This window comes from Benincasa hispida, unplaced genomic scaffold (assembly GCF_027475165.1).
Source record: "Benincasa hispida cultivar pf3 unplaced genomic scaffold, pf3_genome.v1.1 HicScf818, whole genome shotgun sequence".
Classification (NCBI taxonomy): domain Eukaryota; kingdom Viridiplantae; phylum Streptophyta; class Magnoliopsida; order Cucurbitales; family Cucurbitaceae; genus Benincasa; species Benincasa hispida.
Genome location: NW_028326952.1, coordinates 14,813 through 31,347, shown reverse-complemented (window position 1 = coordinate 31,347; position 16,535 = coordinate 14,813). Strand labels below are relative to the sequence as shown.

The window sequence follows — 16,535 nt, the reverse complement described above, 5'->3', positions numbered from 1 at the left end:
GGCAAAAGTCCTTAGGCACATAACTTCACTAAAGAGTGGAGCAAAACCTCTGAGATAGCTCATGCCTACCTAGAAAGATCATCAAGAAGGATGAAGAAGTGGGCTGATAAGAAGCGGAGAGCCCTCGAGTTTCATGTCGGGGACAAGGTCCTGATCAAGCTACGACCGGTCACGATGAAGAATTCCGCTGAGAAAGAAGTTGCACAAATCCTGAATAAACGTACGCACCGTATTGGAAGACCCAGACGAGAACTAATAGAGTTCTTAGTGAAATGGAAGGATCTCCCCGATGAAGAAATCAGTTGGGAGCGGGCCGAAGATTTGAAGAATGTAGCTCCAGCCATCGCAGATTTTAAACAAGGTCAGTTGATAAGGACGTCAACCAATTAAGTGGGGGAGAATGTCACGGTCATACTTGTCCAAGGCCTGTTGCCCATGGCTGCATGCCCGATCCAACCCCCTTCTAGCATACTTTCATATCTTGTATTGTATTAACTTAGTTAGCTTGCTTTCTTTACATTTTTATTGTAAGTGACCACTCGCCCTTTTGCATATGCAAGGGTGCCAGTTGGCTTTTTGTTCAGAATGCACTATATGGGGATAAGACTAATCATCACTTCCCCATACCCGGAGTAGTACTCTATAAAGCCGTTGTTGTTGCTTATTGCTTTCTAGCCTACTACAATCTTTCTTTCTTTATTCACACTCACAAAAAATTCTTACGAAAACCTTTTCTCCAAACCCGTTTTCTAAAACCGTTTTCCCTAAAACGGGGGTGGAGGTTGTGAGAGGCACTCGGTGTGCCATTGGCAGTCTGTATTCGAGTTTGCTGACTTGTTCGTGAGCGGGAACAAGTGCCGCACAATCGCTAAGAGAAGCTTCCGAAAGAGCGATTGTGACAATAGGCACCTTTCACGAAAAGAAAGAATAAATTTTTTTAACTGATAATTTTTTTCAAACTAGTTGCAATTCTAATGATAATTATGAATCAAAGCTTCATATAAAAAATAAGTGGTAATAATCAGGAAAATTTTACAAAATGATCCAAAAACAATTTTTTTTTTTTTTTTTTTTTTTTTTTTTTTTTTTTTTTATGACCTCTTCTTAAAAACTTATTTATGACTAACCTATTGCGCATGAAAATTACCAATTTTATTCCCAATTTTAAAAACTTTTCAGACCACACCTTTACGAATACTTTACCAAGGGCTCCGTCACGTTTTTTTCGCTTACCTCTTTCATTGTGCAATTTTGGTCTCAAGTTTCTCTCGTTTTCTTTTTTCGTCTCCCATCTTCATCCGAGCATTTGACCACCTTTTCACCAATCATTTCTACACATTTTTCACCATTGTTGTGATCTCAAAGATATGTGACTATTCTCCTTGAATGCATGTTGATATTCGAGCTTTCACGAGCATTTAGGGTTAGCAAAGTTTATTGAAATTGATCGCTCATTTTTATATAAACATTTATGCCTACCTTTTGTTAAATGATCGCGTATTCATTCGTACTCGATCGTTGAATTAAAGTTAGGTGAGTGTTTAGTATTTTCTAAACGATTGGTTATAGAAACTTAAATGATCTTTTAGATAAACATGGGTGATCTTTTAGTTTTTTATTATAGGATCATTTAGTTTTTGGTTATACGATGGTTTAGTTCTTTGTTAGGCGATCATTTTGTTTTTTGTTATGTTATCGTTTAGTTTTTGGTTACGCAATCACTTAATTCTTTGTTAGGCGATCATTTATTTTTTTGTTATGCGATCTTTTAGTTTTTTTAGGCAATCTTTTTTTTTTTTTGGGTGATCGTTTACTTATTGTTGTAATGTATGTGTTTGTTACAAATTGCTAATGTCACAACCCCCCCCCCCCCCCGCCCCCCCCGAGTTTTATATCCCAAACCCAAAATTAGATGCGAAGATAGCTGACACCACCATTGTGATATCCACTGTCCACGTCGACCAATTCATAAAGTAACAAAATATGAATGGTTTAAGTAGTTAAGTTTAGCAGCGGTTACAAGTGTTCATTCTAAATACATTTTGAATCCAATTAGTTCTAATGACTTTCAAAGATAACCCGACCCAAGTATCGCCCTATGAGAGACTGGCAGTTCTAGACCTTGAGTGACTTTTTCCAGAACGAACAACTTTCGCTACCTTGGGGGGGGGGGGGGGGGGGAATATTAGAAATGTGAGTCAAAAAGCCCAATGAGTGGTGTATTTTTAAAACAAAGAGATTCATTTTTAGGAAACCAATTCCACAATCAAACAATCATCATATATAAGAATGTAACATTCCAAGCCTGATAACTTGCCAACCCTAGCATGATCATGTATTCTTCAAGGGTTCACGTGAACTTTCCGCTATGCATGTTGTGGAAACAATCCCAGTGCTCTTATAGCCCGTCGAATGTGCACATGTCGATAATATCACGCTAGACGTGGTTGAGACACGCTAACAATTTTCCAGGATACAATCCCAATTTCCAATGCAATTCATGTTATGCATACACATCAAAAATCAAATCAACAAATAAAATCCAGAAAATACATTTCCCAGTCATGCCAATTTTCACAACCTATATATATATTATAACATATATATAATTGCAAACATACGAAAATAGTAAAATCCCACACACAGTCCTCTTGAAGATTTTCCTTAAAACCTACCTCGAGCAGCTCTTGGTCTGATTCCTTAGAATTCTACTTTTTTCCAAAGAAATCCTTAAATCAGCTCAGAAATTCTTCCAATAATTCTATTTTGGTCTTTAAAAATAATCTTAAATTTAAATAACTAGCCTACCCACTTCAAAATACCCAAAAATATGTTTATGCCTAAAAAGGTAGCTTTAGAGGTTATTTAGGCAGTCTGATGGGTGTCGGCAGTTGTCCGTGCAATGAGTTGAGCATGGCTGGATGTAGCTGGTTGGCAGATCACGCATAGAATGTGGGCATGACACAAGCGTTGGGTAGCATGTGCAATATAGGCTTGCGTTAGGACGTTGGGCGTGCTCGCTGATAGGCGTTCGCCTCGTCCAGGGGCGTGCCTTGCAATGGCCATACGTTGGGCTGTGCCTTTGTGTCAGGGACACACGATCAGTGATAGCCGTGCACATAAGCCCTGGGCAACAGGCGATGCTTCTGCCTTCCATAAAAAATTCCCCACTTCTCACAACTCCAAATTCAATGGCAACCCAGGGTCACCTTCTACATTCAATTCTTTAACACTCTCACACTAATTTCTCCTTATTTTCAGGAGTAATTTGTGAAAACTAACATCCTCAAGTTTCCCTATTTATAGGCGTCCAAAAGCCACCAAAACTTGACACCTCGCCTCTTTTGCATGCCTAGATGCCCTCAGCCCACATATGCCAACGCCTCCTTCTTGACACCACATCCTTCTTGGCCTATCGCCTTGCCTAAGGTCAGTGCTTTGGCCTTCCTAGCCCACAACACCCTTGTCTAGCATCACGCCAATGCCTATGCAATGAACTTTTACCATCACCTGACCATGTGATTGCTTCATGACTTACATTGTCTTGTCGTATGCACCCCTTGCTCAATTAACTTCTCAAAGCCTTGATTAATGCATGCCTAATACTAATGCATGGCACGCACTCGGCCAACACCTAGCCTCACATAACCTCCAAATGACAAGGCCATTGTTACAACATATGACTTGGAGTTACACTTTCGGAGTCTTGCCTTTAGCATCTGACATCTCTTCAACTTGGATAAAGGTATACAGTCTTCCTTGAGATCGGTTTCGTTCCTCGGTTTCCTTTTTCTTTGCTCCACCAACACGTTCTGAGCCTAATGGTTTCATTCCCTGGCTAACCGTCTACGAAACATTTCCTCCCTCATTACCTGCTAATAGGGGACACTCACGTTTAAAATGCCCTGCCTAACCACACCTATAACAAGTGTATGTCTTCTTCGGACATTTTTCCCAATGAAATTTACTACAACTTGGGCACCAGGGTCTTTGGTTAGCACTGGCTACCAATTCTTTTATTTGCTTCGAATACGGTTGTCCAAAATTTTCCCCCAAATAATTTACTTCTCCATAGCTTGATCCTGACTTTAGGGTTCCTTTCCGCTTAAATAATCCTTTATTTCCTACCCCGGGAGTAAAATTTTTACTTTCTTCTTTATTCAACTTGTTTATTGACGGACTACCTTCTAGTCCTTGTTCATCCGTCGTCATACTTCTTTCAACTCTCATAGCTGCTTCTACTAATTTTGAAAATTCTATCCATGCAGCACTTGTCGTCACAGGAGTCCTAATTTCCTTCCTCAATCCTGTTATGAACCTCTTACAACGTTTGATGATTTATCATACGATGATGTGTGGATGTGATGATCATACAAATTTTCCTAACAAAGCCCAAGTATAAGCCTTCTTAGGTTTCTGGTAAGTCCAGTGTCAAACACAGGGACTACTAAATAGATATGCGATGGACTCTCTGATTCTATTGCAGTGGTGATAAAGAAGTAGATGGTGTTTTGATTTAGACTTTCCTATGCGATGAAGTTGAATGCGGAGTGATGAAAGCGTAGAGTTATAACAAGTATGCGATTAAGGAGTTGAGAAGAGATTTAGCTAACATTTCTCAAGATGGTGTACAAATCATGCGATCATGCTATACACAAATATTCGTACTACATTTCTCAACGCATAATGCCACATTTCCTATTTCTAGGACGCATGTGATGTGTATGGAAAGCAGTAGATAGAACTTATTTCTAAGTATCTACTCCTGCTTATGCGATCTAATCTGACTCTCTCAAGCCTAGATTCTATCTTTAGACTACTTTTTCAAGTACTTCCAAATGATGAATGATGCATACATAAAACAAGATGATCGCATAAAATGCATAGCTTAAGTCATGCTAGCTAAGTACTTCTCAACCCATTCACAAATTTAGTTACTCATGCATGGTATGGAGGGACTGAACATAAATCGAAATGAAGTTTCCATTTTTGCAAATAAAGTGTTGAGTACATAATAAAAAAATAGATTGCGAAATAACAAGCCAGGTAAGCAATGTCTTGCTTTCCGTGGCCTTTTATACTGCTCTTTATCACTTCAACTCTGTTCCAATTTGCAGACTCTTGCTCTCGCAAGGGTTGGACTTCTCTCCTTCGTATTTTTTTTTTTTTGACAGTCTCTCGATCTATCTGGAAAGCGATTTCTCTCGGCTTCGCCTCGTCTCCTTGCTCTCTCTTCGTCTTTGTATATCTTCTCCCTCTCTGGTAGAATTGGGTATTATAGATTTCAAGGTGAAGCAGCTCTTCTTACTAATGATTGCAACGATGGGAAACATTAATTTCCCTACTATGTTGCACCTTCTAAAAGTCACCGAAAGTTCAATGTACTTGCAACAGTGTGGTTTTTTAACAGCTTGTCAACTGAATTTCAAAATTGACCTTTTCAGCTTTACATCCCATCATGATTTATTATGTTGTCGCCTTGATTGGAGGTCTTTATGCGATCACTTTTTGAGAAACTTTTCACGATCGCATGACTTATGTTCGCAAATTCAAGCGCGCTGTTACATTGTGCCCTTGGATTGAAATTTCATATGCGCCATCGCATTGTACCTGCACAGAATAGGCAAATTAACAGCTTTTATGCAATGAGCATTAGTGATTGCAATTCCTTTTAGTTTGGCGCTTTCAAACATAATATTGCCTATTTTACCATCGCTTTCTACCATTGTTTTACTAATTTAAGTTGTAATAACTTGTATTTCTACCCGTTATCACACCCCCAAATTTAAAACAATGCTTGTCCTCAACTATAAACTAAACATTTCCTTTAAAATTTCAACCGCCTTCACCCTACCTAGGCTTCTCAAGATGCCTTATTCAAATTGCTGAACCAATTCCTTCTTAATTTCTATCCTAATCTCTTCCTAAAATATTTCTAATCTTTAGGGACTGCGAGCTTAATCTTCAAAAAACAATCTTTACTCGTTTCCAGGACATCGCATGATTTATTTCAAACTTTATCAAATCGGGGTGTTCAAGTGATTTTGACCCTCGCACGATTCAGATATTCATTTGGTGATCTTGTGCTGATTCGAGTGCCCAACTTTCGTTTTGGCTTGCCCCCACAGGTGTCATGCAGATATCCAACTACGAGCAAGGCGCTATTTTTCAGTCAAAACTCATGCCCATCTCTTTATTTAGCAGCAGAGTTGTAATCACTTGGTTTCTGCATTGATCACGATTCCCACCTTCGTTTTGGCTTGCCCCACAGGTGTCATGCAGACATCCAACTATGAGCAGGATCCAATCTCAACGTGTGTGTATATATATATATATATATATATTAAGTAAATGAAATGAAGTTTTCAAAACTAACAAGGTTGAAAATAACATTACTACCCCCAAATTTAACATGCAACAATGTCCTTATTGTTGAAAGATGAAATAATTCATACGATGGACTCAGGAAATTTCGTAAAAATAGTTTAAGAAAAGCTAGTAGACCACAAAATTTTAGAAATGTTTCGTGAATTGATTGTCCTGAAATTAATCTGACTCTAGTACATGCGGTAAGAAAATACGCATAGATTTCATCATTGAAGTCGTAATGGGCAAGGGGTGAATGCGGCGACCAAATAAAGCAATCAAAAATTCAGGATTGAGTCAAACAAAAGAGGATGCGATAGTAGAATCCAGCAATATTAAATTGAAATTTGAAAAGTGCAAAAATTGAAATAAGATGAGGCAAAGAAGGACACGACCCCCAAATTTAATTTTTCGCCTGCATCATTTTGATCACATCTTTTCTTGTGGTGGGCTGATTCTTTGATTGCGATGGGTTGATCGACCTAGTTGCGAGTTTTGAGGTTATCACAATCATTTACTACGATCAGTGTGATGATTATCAAGAGGATAAAAAGTATGAAAGAAAGAGTTGGCAATTGTAAAGAGTAGTAACCATGCAAAAATTAAGACAGATTCATGAAAAAAAAAAAACAAAAAAGGATACTAAGAAAGGATATACTTCGTCCTGATGAATGTATGTCACTAATCATCACAGGGACTAAGTGTTTCTTCTTTATTCTGGCTTCCTCAAGTCCACAGAGGTTTTCTCGCATTGGAAATCTCCTCTATGATACATCTTTACTCTTTGTCCATTTACCTTAAATGCATTGGTCCCATCTTCTTTTGTCAATTCTACCGCTCCATGCGGGAATACTTCCTTAATTATGAAAGTCCCAGACCAACGCAATTTCAATTTTCTCGAAAAGAAATGCATCCTAGAATTGAACAGTAATATCTTCTGACCTGTCTGGAGATTTTTTTCACAAAGATGCTTATCATGCCATCACTTCATGCGTTCTTTGTAAATTTTGGAATTCTTATATGCCTGTAATCTCCATTCGTCCAGCTCTAGTAGCTGAAGTTTTCTCTCTTCCCCTGCAGCCTTAAGATCAAAGTTAAGCTTCTTAACTGCCCACATCGCCTTATACTCTAGTTTCAACGGCAGATGACAAGCCTTTCCAAACACCAATGCTTACGATGACATGCCTATGGGTGTCTTATAAGCAGTCCTATATGCCCACAAGGCATCGTCAAGCTTCATGGACCAATACTTCCGCGAAGGATTCACCACCTTCTCTAAAATCAACTTGATTTCTCTATTAGAAACCTCTGCTGTCCATTTGTTTGGGGTTGATATGCGGTGGCGATTTATGGTGGACATTGTATTTGATCAGCAGTTTGTTAACAATACGATTCACAAAGTGGGTCCCTTCGTCACTTATTATGGCACCTGGAGTGCCAGAATGAGTGAAGATGTTGCTTTATAAGAACTTAGAGACTGTTGCCGCATCATTTGCAATGCATGAAACAGCTTCATCCATTTGGAAACATAGTCGACGGCCAATAGAATGTATTTATGACCATTTGACGGTCCCATGAAATCTATACCCCAGACGTCGAATAGTTCCACCTCCAATATGATGTTCATTGACATCGCATTTTTTTTTCTGAAATGCTTCCAGTGCGTTGGCACTTATCACATTTCATGGAATATTCTCGTGCATCCTTAAACAGAGTGGGCTAGTAACACACACTTTGCAAAACTTTTGCCGCTGTGCGCTGTCCCCTGAAATGCCCCCCATAGGGTGATTCATGACATTGAACAAGTATGTGCTGGAAAGCAGTCTCTAGAACACAGAGTCTCAATATCTGGTCTGGACCTCTTTTGTAGAGATTTGGCTCGTCCCAGTAGTAAAATTTGCATTCATGAATGAGCCACTTCTTCTGATGGGATGTGTAGTTTTCAGGAAATTGTTTGCAGACCAAAAAGTTGACAATATCTACATACTAGGGTAGTTCTTCAATCTTAAGCAACTGCTCATCAGGGAATGATGCGTTTACCTCCGACTGGATGCAATCCACTTCAAGATTCTCTAACCTCGATAAATGGTCAGTGATCTGGTTCTCTATTCCCTTTTGGTCGATTATCTCCATATTAAAGTCTTGGAGTAAGAGAACCCATCAGATTAGTTTAGGCTTTGCATTTTTTTGGTCATTAAATATCTTATCGCCGAGTGGTCGGTGTGGACTACAACTTTTGATCCCAACAAGTAAGGTCTGAATTTTTCAATTACAAAAATTACCGCTAAAAGTTCCTTCTCGGCGGTGGTGTAATTCTCTTGCGTGGAGTTCAATGTTCTGCTAGCATATGCGATGGGGTGTAACATTGTCTTTACCTTTTGTGCCAAGACTGCCTCCATCACATATCCGCTGGCATCGCACAATAGCTCAAATGGCTTTGCCCAATCGGTTGCGATCAGAATTGGCACTGTAGTCAAGGCATCCTTTAGTGCTTTGAATGCGGTGAGGTAGTGTGGATCAAAGTCAAAAGGTCTATCAGCTTCCAACAACGATTCAATGGTCGAGCTATTTTGGAGAAGTCCTTCACAAATCTTCTGTAAAACCCCGCGTGTCCTAAGAAACTTCTCAAAGCTTTCACATTTGCGGGAGGTGGAAGTTTTTTTATAGCTTCAATTTTTGCTTTATCCACCTCTAGCCCATTCTTTGAAACCTTGTGCCTAAGCACAATTCTTTCTTTAACCATGAAATGACATTTTTCCCAGTTCAACACCAAATTAGTCTCTTCACATCTTTTCAGTATTCTCTCCAAGTTTTACAGACAGATTTCATATGTTTGACCATACACTGAGAAATCAACCATAAAGATTTCAACTGAGTTTTCAAGGTACTCAAAGAAGATTGTCATCATACACCTTTGAAACGTGCTGGGCGCATTGCATAGTCCAAAAGGCATGCGACGAAAGGCAAACATTCCATATGGATAGGTGAATGTGGTCTTTTCTTGATCCTCTGGTGCAATCATAATTTAGTTATAGCCTGCGTACCCATCAAGGAAACAGAAATAGTCATTCCCTACTAGTCGGTCGAGCATTTGATCAATGAAAGGTAATGGGAAATGATCTTTCTTTATCGCCACATTAAGTTTCCTATAGTCCATACAGATCCGCCAACTTGTGATAGCCCTCATAGGGATCAATTCGTTGTTTGCATTAGGGACTACTGTCATTTTACCCTTCTTGGGAACGCATTGCACGGGGCTGACCCACGTGCTATCTGCGATAGGGTAGATAATGTCGGCATCTAGCCATTTAATGATTTCTTTTTTAACAACCTCTTTCATCGTAGGTTTCAGTCTGCATTGATGTTCTATCGAGTCTTTCTGGGTTTCTTTAAGCCGAATTCGATGCATGCAATACGTCGGGCTAATACCTCTGATGTCTGCAAGCGTCCATCTGATTGCTTTAATATACTTCTTTAGAATTCTGAGCAGTGCAGTTTATTTTTCTTCAGGTAACGCAGAGGATATGATGACCGGTAAGGTTTCATTCTGGCTAAGAAAAACTTACTTCAAGTGGGTTGGTAGAGTTTTTAGTTCCAGTGTAGGTGGTTACTCTAGGGAGGACTTCTATGCTTTTCTTTCTTTATCCAAATTCAACATTTCTTCATTGTCCACTGTTTTTGTTATTGCATGGCAGGTTTCTAAAGATGCTGTCACATCCTCATTTTCTTCATTTTCTTCCTCAGACTCCCAATCTTCGATGTAAGTGTGTTCATCGTCGGAATCTGATAAGCCTTCCTCTTTCAGGAAATTCATTGCCTTGATAATATTAAATCTGAGCTTCTTTCCATTGATGCTCACTGTGATTTCTTCCTTGTGCACATCTATTTGAGCATGATCAGTAGACAAGAATGGTTGTCCCAATATGATTGGCACATCTTTATCTACCTCATAATCTAGGATAATGAAGTCTGCAGGTAGAATGAACTTGTCTATTGTTACCAAGACATCTTTTAATTTTCCTTCAGAGTGTACAGGGGACCTATCTGCAAGTTGGAAAGTCACCGTTGTGGGTGTTAGTTGTTCTAATTCAATTGTTTGAAGATTAAAAGGGGCATTAAGTTTATGCTAGCCCCAAGATCGCATAATGCTTGACCAATGTAGATCCCTCCTATTGAGCAGGGTATTATGAAACTGCCTGGGTCCCGCATCTTTGGTGAGATTATAGTATTTGATTCTTGTGTTAATGTCACCATGGAAAATTTTCCCGTGTTTCTCTTCTTCGAAACAATGTCCTTAAAAAACTTGGCATACACCGGCATTTGCTCTATCGCTTCTATAAATGGAATATTGATGTGTAGTTGTTTCAATATTTCCAGGAAGTGATGGTACTAACCTTCATCATTTTGTTTCTTCTTCAGTCTTTGAGGAAATGAAGGTAGCTGTACTTTCACTGTTCCATGGTCTGGAGGCTTAGAGGTGATCGCAGCTTCAGGTTCCATAGTCTCGAACTCCTTTGACTCAGTTTGCGACAACGGTTTCTTTGATTCAATTGCAGATTGCTTCTTTGGATCGGTCTTGCTAGGCTCCTTCCTGACTTCTATCGTCGCCTTTCCACTTCTTAGGGTGACTGATTGGCAGTGTTCTTTCCCTGTATTCCCTAGATTACATGGACACTCAGTTGAGCTAGGCAATGTCTCTTGAGGTCTGTTCTTTAGCTCTCCTGCAATTTGTCCTATCTGAATTTCCAAATTGCGGATGGATGTAGCTTGGTTTTGAAGGACTGTTCCATTCTTTTTGATGTATTGCTTCAAAAGTTTTCCAGGGATGATGATGGTGGTGTTTGAGAGCTGCGAGCTTGCTGTTGCTGTTGTCCGTTAGTTCTTTGGAAAAATCCTGGTGGTCCTTCTATCTAAGCCATAGGTTGGTTGCCTTGCTATTGGTTGTTCTTCTAAGAAAAATTAGAGTGATTTCGCCACCCCGAGTTGTAGGTGTTTGAAAAAGGATTGTTTTTTACAAAGTAGATTGATTGAGAATTTCGTGGACACTCCTCAACATAATGCGATTCTTCACATGCAACACAGTTGGCTTGTTTGCTCTATCACACTGACCTACCCACTTCGAGTTCTGGAATTGTTTATTGCGATGCTTTGCAACAAATTTATCATCGCAATCATATCATTTTGCAATGATGCGATGGCACCATTGTTGGGTTCTATGTCCTAAAACTCGTTGTTTGTAAGCAATGGAACTTATTCTGAAAATTCAATAAAGGTGTTATTGAATAGATCTATTGCTTGAATAGAAATCCAATAAACCTAAAAGTCCCTTGACTATTGGATGAGTACTTGAACTTTATGTGAAGACATAAAGGTGGATCAGGTTCGAGTAAATAGTCAAAATGATCTATAGTACATGGCTAGGGTTGGGTACCTTATTCTGGTAACACTATTAGATACAACTTGCTCTATAATTGTTACAAAAAGTTGTAAAGTGCTACAAATGAAGTGATCCTAATTCGTTCATGTTGGACGTGAGGAGTGGGGGTGTCCTTGTGCAAAAGAGTTTGTACAAGATCAGACCACAAAATGAGTCACTCTTACTTTATAATGTTGTTTACTAATTAAGACTGACTATTTCAAAGCGATGACTCAGGTAACTTGACCTTAATCCTGAGCTAACTATGAACTCCTGTTTATCTGGGATTGCCCTTAGATTTGCATAGGTTAGGGTTGGTTTAACAGCGTCGGCTCAATATGACTGCCATTTCAGGGGTAAGTTTGGATAGATAGCTGGGGACATGGGGTGCAAGAGGGAATTCACTCCTACTCACTTTAGGGATAGTAGAGAGGTTGTTTCCCTAAGTGCTGATTTTAGGGCTTGAACAAGGGATCCCGCTCTCTCATTTGGAATGAGAGGGACTCAGTTTTGTGATTGGATCACAAAACAATTGTTCATTAGAGGATCAGTGGGGACTTAAGGAACAAGAGGTAATTCCGAGGGTAAAACAAAGATTTGACCTAACCATTATTACGAATAACCTGTGAAGGGTTAACTTACTAATCATGGTTATATCGAGTAGACATAATATATCTACAGTGAAAGGAGTTCAACTATGGGCTTTAGTGAAGTGACCCATTAGTTAACAAATGGGGGTTAGATCTGTCTGATGAGTTTAGCCAATTAATCTCGGATCGTTGGAGCCCATGATCTGTAGGTCCATGAGGTCCTCCTACTAGCTCGGAAATGGATTTTCTCTAGAGTAGTGTGATAAGTTAATTTGAAACATTCAAATAAGAATCAAACGAAAATTGGAGAAAATATATTTAAATATGATTTAAATATATGAAGATGAATTTGTGTAAAAATTAATTTATTAGGTATTAAATTAATTAGAATTATTTAAATTGTTTAAATAATTATTTATTAATTTTATTAGAAAATTAATTTGTAAAATTAATAAATTTTGATTTTAGAAATAAAATATTATTTTCAAATCAATTTTGGATTTTTGAAAAATGGAAAAATTACACAACTTGAAAAATGGGTTTTTCAAGTCATTTTCAACTTGCTCACAAGGAACCCACCACCTACTTCTTTGGTTTACTCTAAACATGAGCAAAATCCCATGCAGTACATCTCTTTGCATGATAGTCTGCAATATATTGAAGAGATTGGAGTGAAGAAAGGCATGAGAACGGACCAAATTTTTGCTGAAAATTTCAGATGAAGAAGGTGTTCTTCAATGGGTTTTGTTCAGTGAGTTTTCTCCATATTCCTTTTGATTCCAGCTTATTTTGAGTCCCACAACTCAATCTAGAGCACCAAGAGGATAGTAGGAAAGATCTTGTGGTGGTATACACAAGGATTCGAAGGATTTGCAGCTGAAAATGGAGATTTCCTTGGTTCGGCCAAGGTATATTTATGGAACCCATTATACTCTATTTTTAGCATGTTTCTTTTCAACCAAAATTAATGAATTAGAATGCTTATGGATCCTGATTTCTTCCGTTGCGTTCTGGTGTAGATCCAACAACCATTACTTGCATTACATTATCTGGGTTTTGCTCTTTGATCGTTTTCTTGCCAACCTTCGTGGTTTTTTGAGATGCGATCAAGAATGTTCTTTGCCGCATCATATGTTTTGTTCAGCAGACCTCCTGTTGCCACCGCATTGTCAGCTGTCTGCAATGCAAAATTGAGTCCATGATAGAAAATCTCCATTTGGAGGCAATCCGACAATCCATTGTGTGGGCAATCGCGTACTTGTCTCTTGAATCTCACCCATGCATCACTGAGCGATTCATCTTTTTCTTGTTCAAAATTGGTGATCAATTTCCTTCTTCTGGCATTTTATGTGGGAGGGAATTACTTCTTCATAAACTTTTCCACAACTTGCTCCCATGAAGTTATCTCTCCTGGTTCGAGAGAGTATGCCTATTATCTTACTTTATTGCATAGTGAAAATGGAAATAACGTGAGTTGAACCTCTTCTGGGGAAATATTAGGGAACACAAAAGTGTTACAAATTTCAATGAAGCTTCATAGATGGGCGTACAGATCTTCACCACGCCGTCCTCCGAACTGTCCTGCTATTTGTATCATTTGTAACATTACTGGCTTCATCTTGAACCTTGATCCATCCAATGTTGGTCTCATGATTCCTGGGGAGAAATCATACAAGTTTGGTGACACATAGTTGATAACGGGCAGAAATACACGTTATCATAGTACTAAGTTCTTAAACAATGTTGGCTTGCATTGATAAAATATGTTAAATTGTATCCAAAAAGCATCACATTCATAATATTGAGGTCGTATGCATTCATCGCATAGGAACAGTGTTTTTATGCAGATTATGCGTGAACGCAAGGTGGAAATTGCGATCATAGGAAATCATCGGTCGAGCGCAACTTCACCGCAAGGCTTTACGATGATTGTGCTTGCAAACATTTGTTCAAGAAGGATTGTCGCAACTTGGTGGGCGCATCTGGGTGAAAAGTATAATTAATCACGATAGGACAGAAAGTTGATGACAATCGAATCTGAATTAAGTTGACAGCCGCTAACAAACAAGTACATTCAACTTTTCGGTGACAAATATTTGGCGCATCACTCAGGAATTAAAGTCGTCCCATCTGTACAATCATGAGAGAGAAGCTGCCTTTCACCCTGAAAGTTCTATAAATTCCAAGGGAATCCTTCAGCAAAGAGGTTAATTAGTTCACCAGTTCGAAATTTCAGACGTTCGGTTCACACGTCCTTGAATCAGTTCACCAGTTCGAAATTTCATATGTTCGGTTTGCACGTCCTTATTCATAGTTTCCTTTCATTTTAAGGCGGACACGAGAGAGGAGGTTGTGTCGACAGATCGTTACGGTAAGCTTGGAAGAGCGTCGAAAGCTTCAAGGAAAGAGAGAGGGCCGACGCCTGAGGAAGCACGAACATCTTGGGAACCGAATAGAGATTTACAGTATAAAAGCCTCGGTTAGCAAGGAATTGCTACCAGGCTCTCTACCTTTAACTTCCATTGTTATTTTGTACTTCACTCATTTATCGAAATGGAATCTACTTCTCGATATCTGTTCACTCTCTGTTATTTACGCATGAGCAGCTAAATCAGTTGAATGGGTTGAGAAACATTTAGCTAGCACAACTAGGGAATCTTCATTCTATGCGATTATCTTGTATTATGTATGCTTCATTCGTCCATTAGAGATACTTGAGAGAGGAGTCTAAGGATAGGATCTAGGCTTGGGAAGGTCAGGTTAGAATCTAGGCTCGAGAGAGCCATATTAGAACACATAATCAAGAGATAGGAGCTTAAGAATAAGCACTGTTTGCTATTAACGCATCGCATGCATCCTAAAGATAGGATATGATTGTGTGCGGTCACCTTGCCTTTATGCATTTACATCATCGCATAGGAAAAGAGTAGAGACTTAGGAATAAGCTCTATGGATACTTTTGCATTCAACACATGCGTCCTAGACTTAGGAGCATCGCATTTGCATTGGAAAATGACTTGCTGTACATAGTTGTAGCATGATCGCATAGTTTGACGCATTCCCAAGTAATGCTAGCTAAAGACCTTCTCAACCCGTTCATCCGCTTACTCAGTGCATCTATCACACAACTGACTTTCCTCAAATATGTCACATTTGTTTATTTTTCATTAACACAATCAACAATAAACTCATAATTAATTGAGTTACCGGTTACCGCAAAGTTTTCATAAAAATTACCATCGCAATCTGTTTTCCCAAGTTCTTGAGTTCGACCCTGGACTTACTAGGAAAATCAGTGGAGTTTACACTTGGATTCCGCTAAGGAAACTTGAATGCTCAACACAATTTCACCATCGCATACCATCCATAATTTCACTTCATAAAATCAAGCATCAAGTTTTGGTTCCGTTGTCGGGGACTTGGCAGCTAATTGTTTGTTAAGTTTTATGTCTCTGCAAGTAACCTTTGTATCTTGGGAGTATTGCAGCTTTTGCGACCAGGTTGCAAACAATATTGAAGTGTAGGCGATGTGCTGAAAGCCAATGTTGACCCCAAGGTAGAAGGGCAATCAGTTGCAAGAGTTGAAGGTAATTTTAAGCACATGACGACCGCATGCACTCAACAATTATCGAACGTTCCAATGGTCAAGGCAACTTGACCCAAGCAGTTGAGAACTATCTCCTGCATGGAAGACTCCTTGCAGTGACAACACTTCTATTTTTCCAAGGACGTCTTCTACTTTATCTTTACCTTACCTTCTTAGTTTAGGTTATTTTTATTTTTATTGTTATTTTTGATATATGGCTGCTTCCTTGGTTGTGGTGTGATTGTTTCTTGCAGGTGCGACAATAAGTCAACTCAGTGTGCAGTATAATGGAAGAATTCCCTTCATCCTTCAACGCATAGCTTCAATCGCGTGAATTTCAATGCATGATCGCATGTGTTGTTCCGCCTAAGGTCTTTTCTTGTTATCTTGTATGCCTTATCCTTTTGAAATTCTTTCTTTCCTGATTGCATTGCTTTGTGGTGTTTCTATGATGGTACATATAATTCACCGCATCTTCTAATTAATCAACGTAAGGCGTTCCTTACTTATTAGCTTCTTCAAATTTTGAAAGTATTAAGTTTGTTTTGTGCAAACCTTTGTTCAAACATTTGTTACC

The 16,535-nt window shown here is 38.9% G+C and overlaps 1 non-coding gene across 1 annotated transcript; it reads left to right on the top strand.

The window, feature by feature from the left end:
• Window positions 1-13,604: 13,604 nt before the first annotated feature.
• LOC150029915 (small nucleolar RNA R71) lies at window positions 13,605-13,711 on the top strand. Its single transcript, XR_016527259.1, has one exon. It is a non-coding gene; the product is annotated as a small nucleolar RNA R71 (small nucleolar RNA).
• Window positions 13,712-16,535: the final 2,824 nt, after the last annotated feature.